At 42.9% G+C, this 11,338-nt stretch overlaps 1 long non-coding RNA gene across 1 annotated transcript in view; it reads left to right on the top strand.

The window, feature by feature from the left end:
• LOC116686870 (uncharacterized) overlaps window positions 1-5,357 on the top strand; it is a 22,964-nt gene extending 17,607 nt beyond the window's left edge. The window contains exon 3 of the long non-coding RNA XR_004331387.1: window positions 5,345-5,357. This is a non-coding gene — a long non-coding RNA (uncharacterized LOC116686870). The remainder of the gene's footprint in view (window positions 1-5,344) is intronic.
• The last annotated feature ends 5,981 nt before the right edge of the window (window positions 5,358-11,338 follow it).

The raw sequence follows: 11,338 nt of genomic DNA, 5'->3' as shown, positions 1-11,338 counted from the left end.
GTGTGTGCTGTGTGCGTGCGTGTGCGTGTGGTGTGTGTGTGTGTGCGAGTGTGTGTGTGTGTGTGTGTGCGTCTGTCTGTGTGTGCGTTTGTCTGTGTGTGTGTATGTGTGTGTCTGTGTTGTGTGTCTTTCTGTGTCTCGCCGTGTGGTGTAAGTGTATGTGTGTGTCTTTCTGTCTATGTGTATGTGTGTCTATTGTGCCGGTGTTGGTGTGTGTGGTGTGTGTGTGTGTGGCGTGTGTGTGCGTGTGCGTGTGTGTGTGGTGTGTGTGTGTGCGAGTGTGTGTGTGTTGTGTGTGTGTGGGTGCGTCTCTGTCGTATGTGCGTTTGTCTGTGTGTGTGTCTGTGTGTGTCTGTGTGTGTGTCTGTTTGCCGGTGTTGTGTGTGTGTGTGTGTGTGTGCGTGTGTGTTTGTGTGTGTGTGCGAGTGTGTGTGTGTGTGTGTGTGTGGTCGTCTGTCTGTGTGTGTCGTTGTGTCTGTGTGTGTGTGTGTGTGTGTGTCGTGTGTGTGTGGTGTCTTTTCTGTTCCTGCCGTTGTGTGTGTAAGTGTATGTGTGTGTCTTTCTGTCTATGTATGTTGTTCTGTTTGCCGTGTGTGTGTGTGTGCGAGTGTGTGTGGCGTGTGTGTGTGTGTGGTGTGTGCGAGTGTGTGTCTTTCTGCTGCCGTGTGTGTGTAAGTGTATGTGTGTGTGTGTGTGTGTGTGTGTGTGTCGTCTGTCTGTGTGTGCGTTGTCTGTGTGTGTGTGTGTGTGTGTGTGTGTGTGCTTATCCTGCTGTGTTTATTGCACTCTTATTTCTATAAGAGTTTTTTTATTTTTTTATGAAATGCTGATCTGCTCTCAGCTTCCTCTGTAGGTGGTGTAGGAAGCGACTTCATCAGCAGAGGGAGGTGAAACCTCTGCTCCGTCTCAGTGATGGTAAACACAACCTGGACACACACACCACACACACACCACACACACACACACACACACACACACACACACAATAAATACAAAAAAATTTTACTCAGAAATGGATGAAATATTACAGAATTTAAAAACTAATTTTAATTTAACTTAATCTACTCAAGTACAGTAACATGAGTAATTGTAATTTGTCACTGACGACCTCTGGTCCAAACACAGGGACCATCAGATAAATTATATAAAGCGTCTTCTAGACAGCTAGGTGAGAAAGGGGGGGGGGGTTATCTCCTGCGCATCTCCACCCGTACCTCCACATACGGTAGAGAGTTCTGACCCATCTTCTCCCAGTAGAACCCTTCTCAAAGCGCAGCTTGTACGTGCCGGCGCTGAAACGCTTCCCTGCTGACGAGTCCTGAGCAGCGGCCATCTTCATTTGTTAGTCCTGAAAATCACAAAAACGGTTGTCGATTGTTTCATTTCAGATTTACAGAATCACAGATTCCGATTTCTAAGGCTGCAACGGATGATTATCTCCTTCTCCTCGATTTGCTGTCTCTAAATGTCAGAAAACGGTGAAAAATGTGGATCAGTGTTTCCCAAAAAGCCCAAGACACGTCCTCAATATGTCTCGTTTTGTCCACAACTCAAAGATTTCAGTTTACTGGCACAGAGCAGAGAGACACCAGAAATATATTCACATTTAACGAGCGAAACTCAGGGAAGTTTTATGACTCAAATCGATTAATCGATCATCAAGTAGTCACGGTTATTCAAGATTTGACAAGTAGGTCGGGCATTGTTTGGTTTATACAAAAAAATGACATCGAAGAAAGGCTGTTTCATAGAATTTTTTGCTTTTAAATTGATAAGTATTTAATGTAACAATATCTTAAACGTTTCAAGGCACTTACATGTACGATAAGTACACCTAAGTCACCTAACACACAACTATATTTAAACAAATGTAAGATACATTTTTGGGGCTTTTTTCCCTTTATTATAGTGGTAGCAGCCTACATGGGGCGAAGTTAGAACAAAGCTAATTTACCCTGTCGGCTCCAGAAAACTGTCTCCGTATTTGTCAGTAGGGTGTTTTCCGGCACACTTCGCCACGCAGAAGAAGAAGATAAAAATTAAAAAATTCTGTTATTTATTACTACTAGCGTGAGATGAATTTATTGAAATGAGGACGTTTCCTCAAACAAAGGGAAGAATTTAAGATGGGATTTATTTTGTGAATATTTAGTTAACAATGACCGTTTGTAGTGTTACTGAAAAGGTAATATTTTCCATCAGTTGTAGCTTCATAGTGTATTCCATTCCTTCATTAAACAAGGGACTATCTACATGTTTTAGGGCCTGCCCTGCCTGTGATTTCGGTCAACAGGTTGGCGGAGGAGATACGATGAGATGCTGAGTAATGTATGAGTCTTGAGCAAATTCTACACGGAAAGGAGTGTGATTAAAGAAATGGACCAAGTTACAGTCAAAGCTGTCTCCCGTGCTCTGACTCCATCCACGCCCCGAAAGTACTAGTATGGAATCACGACTAGTTACATTTAACGCAAACATTCACTAGCGTTACACTACACTGTCAGAAATAGGGGTACAGTAGGGGTCCATTTCTGTCCCCCAAGGTACAATCTATACCAGCGTACCCCACAGGGCTCATTGTTGACCTCAAGGAACATATATGGACCTTTTTGAGGGTATAAGGTAAATTATATGTTCCCAAGCATTAAAAGTACACATATGTACCTTTATTTTAAAAGTTAAGGTCCAATATCAAGAGACTAGCCTCTGCCGAGCCACATTTGTTGTGAAAGTTGTTTAAAGGTTTCAATTATACCTTAATTGTTTAAGGTAGATTAAAATTATCGCTATATTTGAGTAGCCTTGAAATAAAGGAAATAAAAGTTTGTAAGTCAATTTGCTGAAATTAAATCGAAATGATTTGATTATTATATTATTATTATGTAAATACAAAACACAACCCATATAAACCACATGCTGATTCTCGCTGTTACAGTGTTTTTTCATCAAGAAACATTTTGTCATTGCACAGCCCACATATCCATCATCTAATTACTGGAGAGCGGGACGGAGACTGCCAGCTCACTACTGTTGATTGGTGGAAAATGTGTCAATTTATAGCCAGCCCTGATTGGCTGCTTGATCTCAACTTAAAACACAAGGGTACAAAAACTGTACCCTTTGAGGGTACAGCCCCAGTGACAAGCCATTGTACCCCTAAAGGTACATTATGTACTTCATTTTCTGAGAGTGTAGCAACCGTGGTGGTTTTGTTGTTGTTGTCATTGCTTATAAGTCCTCATGGGGGGGGGGGCGACAGAAACTACCACACTATAGCTTTAACGAACGTGTCAGCACTGGTTCTTGTGTTCGAGCCCGATGCCTACCCACACTCAGCATGTCCCGATCATCCGCGGGGGTCGAGCGGTGCAGGCTGACTCCCCTTGGCTGCCTGACGCCGTCTCCGGTGTGTCATGCCTGAGTGGTCAGGGGCCGGGTTCGGCGGACGTCATGATCTGCTGGACGGTGTGACGGGACTACTTCTACCGGAGGCTTCAGTCACAGTACGGTCTGAATGCTCCGCGATCGCCACACACGGAGGTACATGACGAGTAGTTCCTTTCCACCCTCGGTATCATCGACACGTTCTCCTTAATGCCTTTGTTTTGTGAAGCGCTTTCCCAAAACAAGTCACAAAGTGCTAAGTCTTGCATTGCCAGACCTTCCTCCACAGCCTCTGCGAAGATGGACCTCATGGATCCACCTTTCACAGACAGCTAGCTAGACCATCTGTCCAATCGAGTTTTCTGTTGCACGACTTTTGAAAGTACGCACTCCATCCACCAAAACAAGTTCCTTCCCGAGGCTGTTCTGCAGCGGCACCGGGCTCTCCGTCGGCGCTAACGCTGCCCATGGCGACTGTGATTGGCTTAAAGAAATGCAATAAATATAAGTGCATGTTTTCCTCCTGGAGGAAGGTCTGGCCATGTGGACTACCCATAATGCAACATGACTGCCGAGATTTTTGTTGAACATTGGTTGTGTTATGCTAGTTAGCGGCTAATGTCCGCCTGCTAGCAGAGATGAGCAAGGGGTCAGCCCTCCTCCTCTAAGCGAAGCTCCCCGTGCGCCATTTTGATGCTACAAGCCTATCGCCTGTAGTTAGCATCCCATTGTCCCTCCCTATCATTTTTGGCCCACTTTGACAGAGAATAACTTCACAGCACGGTGGTCTAAGACAACACTTACACTCTCATTGTCATGTATACGTTATGATATCGGTGCCATAAAACCAAGAGGGGTAAGTGAGCCCCCCCGCAATTGTAGCTCCCATGGCGCCCATTTTGATGCTAACAAGCCATCACCCGTCGTTAGCATCCCATTGACTCCCATTCATTTTGACGTCACTTTGACAGCGAATAACTTTTCAACTGAAGCGTTTAAAGACTCTATTCGTCCGTTGCTTATTTTCTAAAGAAACACGACAATGTATAAAAGGCTCCGTTACCTTGCAGCTCACGTTATGGCTCCGTAGCAGACGTTTTTATAAAAATAGGCTAACGATTGTGTCACAACCACGCGACTTATTGTCTAACAGTAGAGGAATCACTGTATAGTCAGGATAAGCTTGCAAACAGTTTGGACTTCCATTAGCTATTTAGGTTTAATTATTAATGTTAACTATCATGTTAGTTAGCAGTAATTAGCCTGTGTCTATGTTAATGTTAACCAGCATGTTAGTTAGCAGTAATTAGCCTGTGTCTATATTAATGTTAACTAGCATGTTAGTTAGCAGTAATTAGCCTGTGCCTATGTTATCTCATATATCTACCTCTCCGTCTCTGCTGATTGGGAATGATTGAGATTTCTCTTGCACAGCTACCAGAAGACTTACAGCTTCCAGACAGGTTACTACGTCAATCTATGTCTTCCCCTCAGTTGGAGGCTGCGCAGTAACGCTCAGCATCACCGGAAAGCTTCTAATAGACTTCACTTCCTAAAAGCTTCTAACACGAACTCCACTGGTCTACCGTCTACTATTGGTTACCGTCGCAGCAACGGGACCTGAGGTCCCATTTCTTTAACTGTCTATGTTATATTCTATCTTGTTTCTACCTCACAACATTTACCCACACATCGCCACAAAACTAAAACTGCCGTTCATGTCTCTCGGGAAAGAAGCCCAATAAAAAACATCCCGCTCCTAAACCACTGCTCCTCTCAAAAAGCCTTCCGAATCAGAAAGCACACACAGGTCCACATGCTCAATCAGCGATCTCTTCTAGTAGACTAACTAACGCGTCGGGGCGATCGGCTTACGCAAAGAAACCCACATTACAACCACCACTCTCCAAGGCACTCGCTCTACATGCCGTCTAAACCCAATGGACTGAGAAACAGCAAGCAACACTTTACTTACCTTACTCTCATACCAACCCCATATACAACTTAACCCACCATTAGGTTTAAACTTTCTCTACCGCTACATACCAACATACCCCAACCTGATATATTACTTCATCTTTACAATTTGTAAAATACAATATACAAATTAAACCTACTTAAAATTTTACCCTATTAACAATTTACCCCCCAAATTTTCAAACAATAACCTAAAAACCTAACTTATAATTTAACCAGTCAACAATTTACTACCACACTTAAAATAATAACCAACATTTTACATCCCCAGATTAACAAACATACCCAAACATTTACACGAACATTTAACCCGCAAAGCCACCAACGCAGCACAGCAGCCAAAACACACACCGCAGCAACTTTACCTACTAACACCCCCACCCCCCAACCCCCACTACCCCCCAGCCCTATCCCTTCCCCCCGCCCCCCCCCCCCCCTACCCCCCCCCCCCCCTTCCCCCCCTCCACCCCCACCCCCCCCCCCCCATAAACATCACAAAGCCAGTCCCAAACAATGTTCCTTACTCTGACTTTGTGACACATATTTGAAATGTTTGAATTTTTTTCCTGAACAATACAATAGTGAACAGCAGATAAAAAAGCTCTGTGCTTCTCCACACAAGAACTTTCAGCCATTTTGACCACTGCCCCCCCCCCAACCCCCCCCCAAAAATCCCATTGATCTCCAGCAATAGAGTTGTTGACCTGCCATCGTGAAAGTGATGTGCGTGTGCATTTTTGTGTGTTTATTTAAGTCATCAGTGTCTGTCCTATGTTGTACCCGTTTTAAAAAATATGATATACGATATATCATATCATACAATATGGATAGCCGTAGATGTTAAACAAAAACACAGCAAAACGTGGAATGGGAAAAGCAACGACAAACGATCAAAACCCCCCGCAAAAAATCGGAAGACGTTGGAGAAAGTGCCAAAACATCATAAAAATTGATAAAATGTGGGGGTGAAAAGAAACACAACAAATCTAAAAACATCCTAAAAGAGTATTAAAGAACATAGAGGCAGAATATAGGAATCTTTCAACCTTAAATGTAAAATAATAAAGCCCTCTTTTATGCATATGAAGAGACCACAAGAGGGGTACTAACCCAAAGACTGAGAAACTCTGAGCTGATCTGTTTTAGGAACATGAGTCACTGCAGAGGTATATGTACGTAATTTATAATAAATAACTATTGATAAGCTTAGATCAGAGCTAAAACAGGATCTAAAAGTTGACCGAAATGTCCAATTGTCAACCCCGTTCTGTTTGAAACCTACAGATCATAAACGTGTGATTCTGGATTGTCTGGAAACACAGTACAACACTCACGTTGTAGAGTGTAAAGTACAGAAAGAGATAAGATAAGATCAGAGCTAAGGCTAATGTTGATCTATCACATAAATGAGCACAAACAACTATAGTTCAATTGCTGTAAATTCCACTTTCTAGAGATAACAGCGATACTTTGATCCCTAGTATAACATATATACACACCAAGTATTGAAAAACGCTTGGATGCAGTAGTGGGCATTTGTGCGTTTTCAGGGAGAGTAGTTTGTTTACAAGTTTACCTCTGTGGTGTGTATTGTTGCAACGAGGTCATTCAGGAACCCAAAACCATCAACCGTTTGTAGCCGGACTGCAACGCCCACATTCAGACGCCACTTACCCAGCATGCACTGCACGAAAACACAGTGTCAAGGTGCCCGTGGCTTTGATGAATGCAATGAACACAAGCTGATAGGCGCCGCCGTTCCCTTCATTCACAACAGTCTTGGTCCGCGTCTGATGGGACTTAACTGTTCAACACACCCAGGTGATAATTAAAACCCTGACATATCATGGCATCAAGTAACAGTATGGTCATGGTGGTTGTGTCTAACACACTTTTTTGTAGGACCAATTTTCTTTTAACAATAACTGTGAATGCCCCACGAGGTTTACTAGTTTCAAGTGAAGCACCGATGTGGTGTTTTTCCGAAACAGCAGCTGCAGACGGCTTACAGGTGCCCTGTACACAACAAACTCGTTTTTACTTGTCTTTTTTTAAATGGTTCAGGTTGTGTGGGTGTTGTGTGGGTGTGTGTGTGTGTGTGTGGTGTGTGTGTGTGTTTGTTCCGGGGTGAATGTGAATACGAGCTGCTACCTCCTCTGTCACTCTGGGCACTGGAAAGCAAAAAAGGGAGACATCAGGGGCAAACAACGGTCCAGTCTGACGTCATGTTGTCTTATACTTGGATAGTCTCCTGGTCTTGGACTTGTCTTGGACTCGTACCAGGTGGACTTGACTCCATCCGTGAGTACTTTAATTTGTAGCTAAAAGTACGATGCTGACATGAGTACCAGCCATCTAAGTCACTCCGACTGATCCTTGTCCTCGAGAAAACATCAGATGATACAGTACTGAATGGCCGATCTGTGGTCCCGAATGGTCTTGAAGCGCCTTGTTTGTCCCCGACCCAGGCCCTGGCCCGCCATGCATCCCTACCAAGCCACAGGTCGTACCCTCACATTGTCTGCAGAATCACATTATCTTACAACACACAAGCACAACCCAAATCTTTTGATGAAAAAACACTTTACTGCACTCAACAGGAACCCACATCCCATAGAGCACTGAGACAAACACCTACAGCCCACAGCGAGAAAACTACATAGAAACTAAATTATTGTCAAAAGGTTTTGACATGTTTCAGGGAATTCTTAATTAAACTGTTAGTAAATTTTTTTTAAAGTCTGAAATGTTTTGTGGTATAAAGAGCCACTAATTGCACGTGGCCACATATAGGTGCCCAGGCAAACATCTTTTAAGTTGTTTCCAGTTGTCTAATGCTCTTTGATCTGTTTTTCCCCCTTTTTTCCCCCCAGCCATGCCTATGCCCCCCCCCGTTGGCTAGAAATGGAGATAGGTGTAAAACCGAGCCCGATGGATTGTCCTTGCTCTCGGTCTTGTACAAATGAGCTCAGATGGGCCGATCTGGTATTCTTCCCCTTTATGACGTCATACAGGGAAAGGTTACCTCCCTTCTCGCTTTGCCCACCCAGAGAATTGGCCCAACCACCCATGAGCAAGAACGATCATGGCTTTCAAATGAGCACATGCGTGGTTCAACACCCTCTACCCAACACACACACACACACACACCTTAAATATCCAGACTAGAAATGGCACATACTAAGGAAAGCTCATTGTGGGGACTGGCTCTAGTGGCTGGAATCCTGTCACCAAGGTGCTGATTTGTGGAAAGAGACTATACGTATAGGCGACTAGGTTAAAGCTTAGTACTAGTGACACAATCATATAAGAACCGATACGCTAATAGGATACTAAAAAAGAGACTTAGAACAGATAGTGGGACCCTAAGGTCTATTATCAAAGCGGACTTCAGATCAGTATTAGGAGACCAATAACGGTCTAATAGACTCAGCAAGTATGGACAACTAGTTATAAAGCAGACTCAATCAGATTAGGGAGCCCACTTACGGTCTATATAAAAGAGATCAGATCAGTATGAGGGACCAAAGGTTATAAGAGCCTCATAAGTTAGATTAAGTCATAAAGAACGTCAGAGTACATTATTAGGGGACCCTAAGGTCTATGTAAAAGACTTCAGATACAGTATTGGGACCACTAAGGTCTAATAAGAAAGAGACTTCAGTCTTGACAGTATTAGGGGACCAATAAGGTCCTATATAAACGAGACTCAGATACAGTATTAGGGGACCCACTCAGGTCTATATCACAAAAGACTCAGTACAGTATTAGGGTGACCAACTAGGTCTATTAAAGAGACTTCGATACAGTATTAGGGACCACTAAGGTCATATTATAAAGCGAGACTTCAGTTACAGTGTTAGGGGACCACTAGGTCTAGTTCAGAGCTCGATCATATTAGGAGACCACTAAGGTCGTAATCTACACAAGACTTCGAACAGTATTAGGGGACCACTAAGGTCTATATAGGTGTTTTTATTGCTGGTAAATTGTATCTACTCTGGAACTGTTTTTAACTCCCTATTCGCGTAGCCCTTTGGATTTCCTTGTGAAATGATAAAGGGCATATCAAATCAAAATGTATTATTCTTATATAAAAGGATCCAAAGAGCGCACCATGTCATGGGACCTTTAAAATTTTTTTTTTTAAAACCACAAATATTTTTACCTGGATTCTTTAAACATATTTACAGTCAGTCACACCGATTGTCCGTCCATCCACACCAGAAGAAACGTCTTTTCGGGTTTTTGACGAAGAGATACTTTTAGGTGGCTTTTCCTCTCCATAAAACACCAGTCACCCAAAATCTCGTGAACAACACACATTCTCACTCGCATCCGTAAACATCTTGGTGAGGTGTCTTGTGTGTTGTTATTGACGCTAAAAGTCCTGTCTAGCGTCAGAACACCTTACCTAAATCGGTCAGGACTATGGGCGTTCCCCTTGCACCTGTTTATGTCAAAGGACAAAAAGGTCGTGGGTGGGCTTACATATCCGTGACGCGCGGGGATAACCGGATGGTAAAGACACATGCCGGGTCTCTGGTGAAAGTCCTGGTGTTGACCCTGTTTCACCAACAGGAAATAAGGAGACTCGAAGGACGTGTGCGGGGGTACGTGACGTAGATGTGTTTTGGAATATTGGTGAATGTTAATTCTTTCCCCATCAAGGTTAATTTATGCCTGTGTCTTCAATGTCCAAGATAACTGGCAATGGAGGGTTGCCAACCGAGGACTTGTAAGAGCGTCCTCTGGTGGACAAATAACATGGTTGACGGCCCGTTTTTTATTTTTGAGAATATTCATTTCTTGAATGAGTTATAACAAAAATAAAAAATCTAAAATCATCCATTATAAATGGCCGGGTGCCAATATATCGTGAAATGCCTTCATATCGGGCTCGATATATGTCCCTCCACTATAGCGGTCGATATATCGGTCCCGCCCATAATCGGGCGTGGCTCTATTTACACTGCAATCTGCAATGCCGAGTTGTACGCCACAAACCCCAGTTCAAATATGTCGTAGACATAATGTTTCCCCAGGGTTGTGGTCTGCCTATGACAATAATCTCATAGAACTGTAAAATACCGATGGAACCGGCACGCCTATCAAAAAGTAAACGCGGTACACTCATCAATTGTTAGGGTTGAACGACAAGGATAGACTTGAATTTTAGGGTCTATAGTATAACACACAAATCGGGGAAAGGTCAATTATCTCTTGCGAAATTGTCACAGGTCAGACTCAACCTTGGAACTCGGCGTTGGAGGGTTTAGCCCTGACGTACCGTGTGTGCTCTACCACTGAACAACCCGCCGCGTCCATAGATCCCCGTTTTCATTCGGATGTTTCAGAGGTCCTAGGTCAACATACCCCTTTAAATATTGCATGCAATTTTCCATTAGGTATAATTTCCTATAAATGAGGTTTATTGACCACAAATTCCAAAAATAACTGAAACAAAAGTTAATAAATTAGTGCTATGTAGTGTTGAAAACGTCAAAAAAAAGTGACAAAAGTGTTGAAAAATGGGACAAAAACGTAAGAAAACGTTAATTTATTTTCACCAACTGCAACACGTGCTTGTTGTCCAATATGTCGACATCTTGTTAAACTGTTAGACCTTTTTATTTATTTATATTTAATGTATTATCAAACGCATCAGTGGAAAAAAGCGACCTGTCATCCCATGTTTTGGTAACAGCAGGAGAATCTAGTGCCTTTCTGTCTCAGCCAATCAGAGAGAAGGTGTCCTGTGAGGACCCCCGTGTTGTCCTTTTTGATGCCTGAATGTAATAAAGTCATCGTAAACATAATTAAATGCGTGGTCGTGTACTACATTTTTAATGTATCCTTTTCCCTATAGGGAATCTACATTTTCTGATGTAAACCCATCTTAAAATTAATGAATTTAATTTACTTTGAAGCAATTTCAGTCAGGCATTCTAAGAGACAGTCGCACGGAGCTTTACAT

The sequence above is a fragment of the Etheostoma spectabile genome, unplaced genomic scaffold (genome assembly GCF_008692095.1).
Source record: "Etheostoma spectabile isolate EspeVRDwgs_2016 unplaced genomic scaffold, UIUC_Espe_1.0 scaffold517, whole genome shotgun sequence".
NCBI lineage: Eukaryota > Metazoa > Chordata > Actinopteri > Perciformes > Percidae > Etheostoma > Etheostoma spectabile.
Note: the sequence above shows the minus strand (reverse complement) of the source record. Positions and strands in the feature narration are given on the sequence as shown.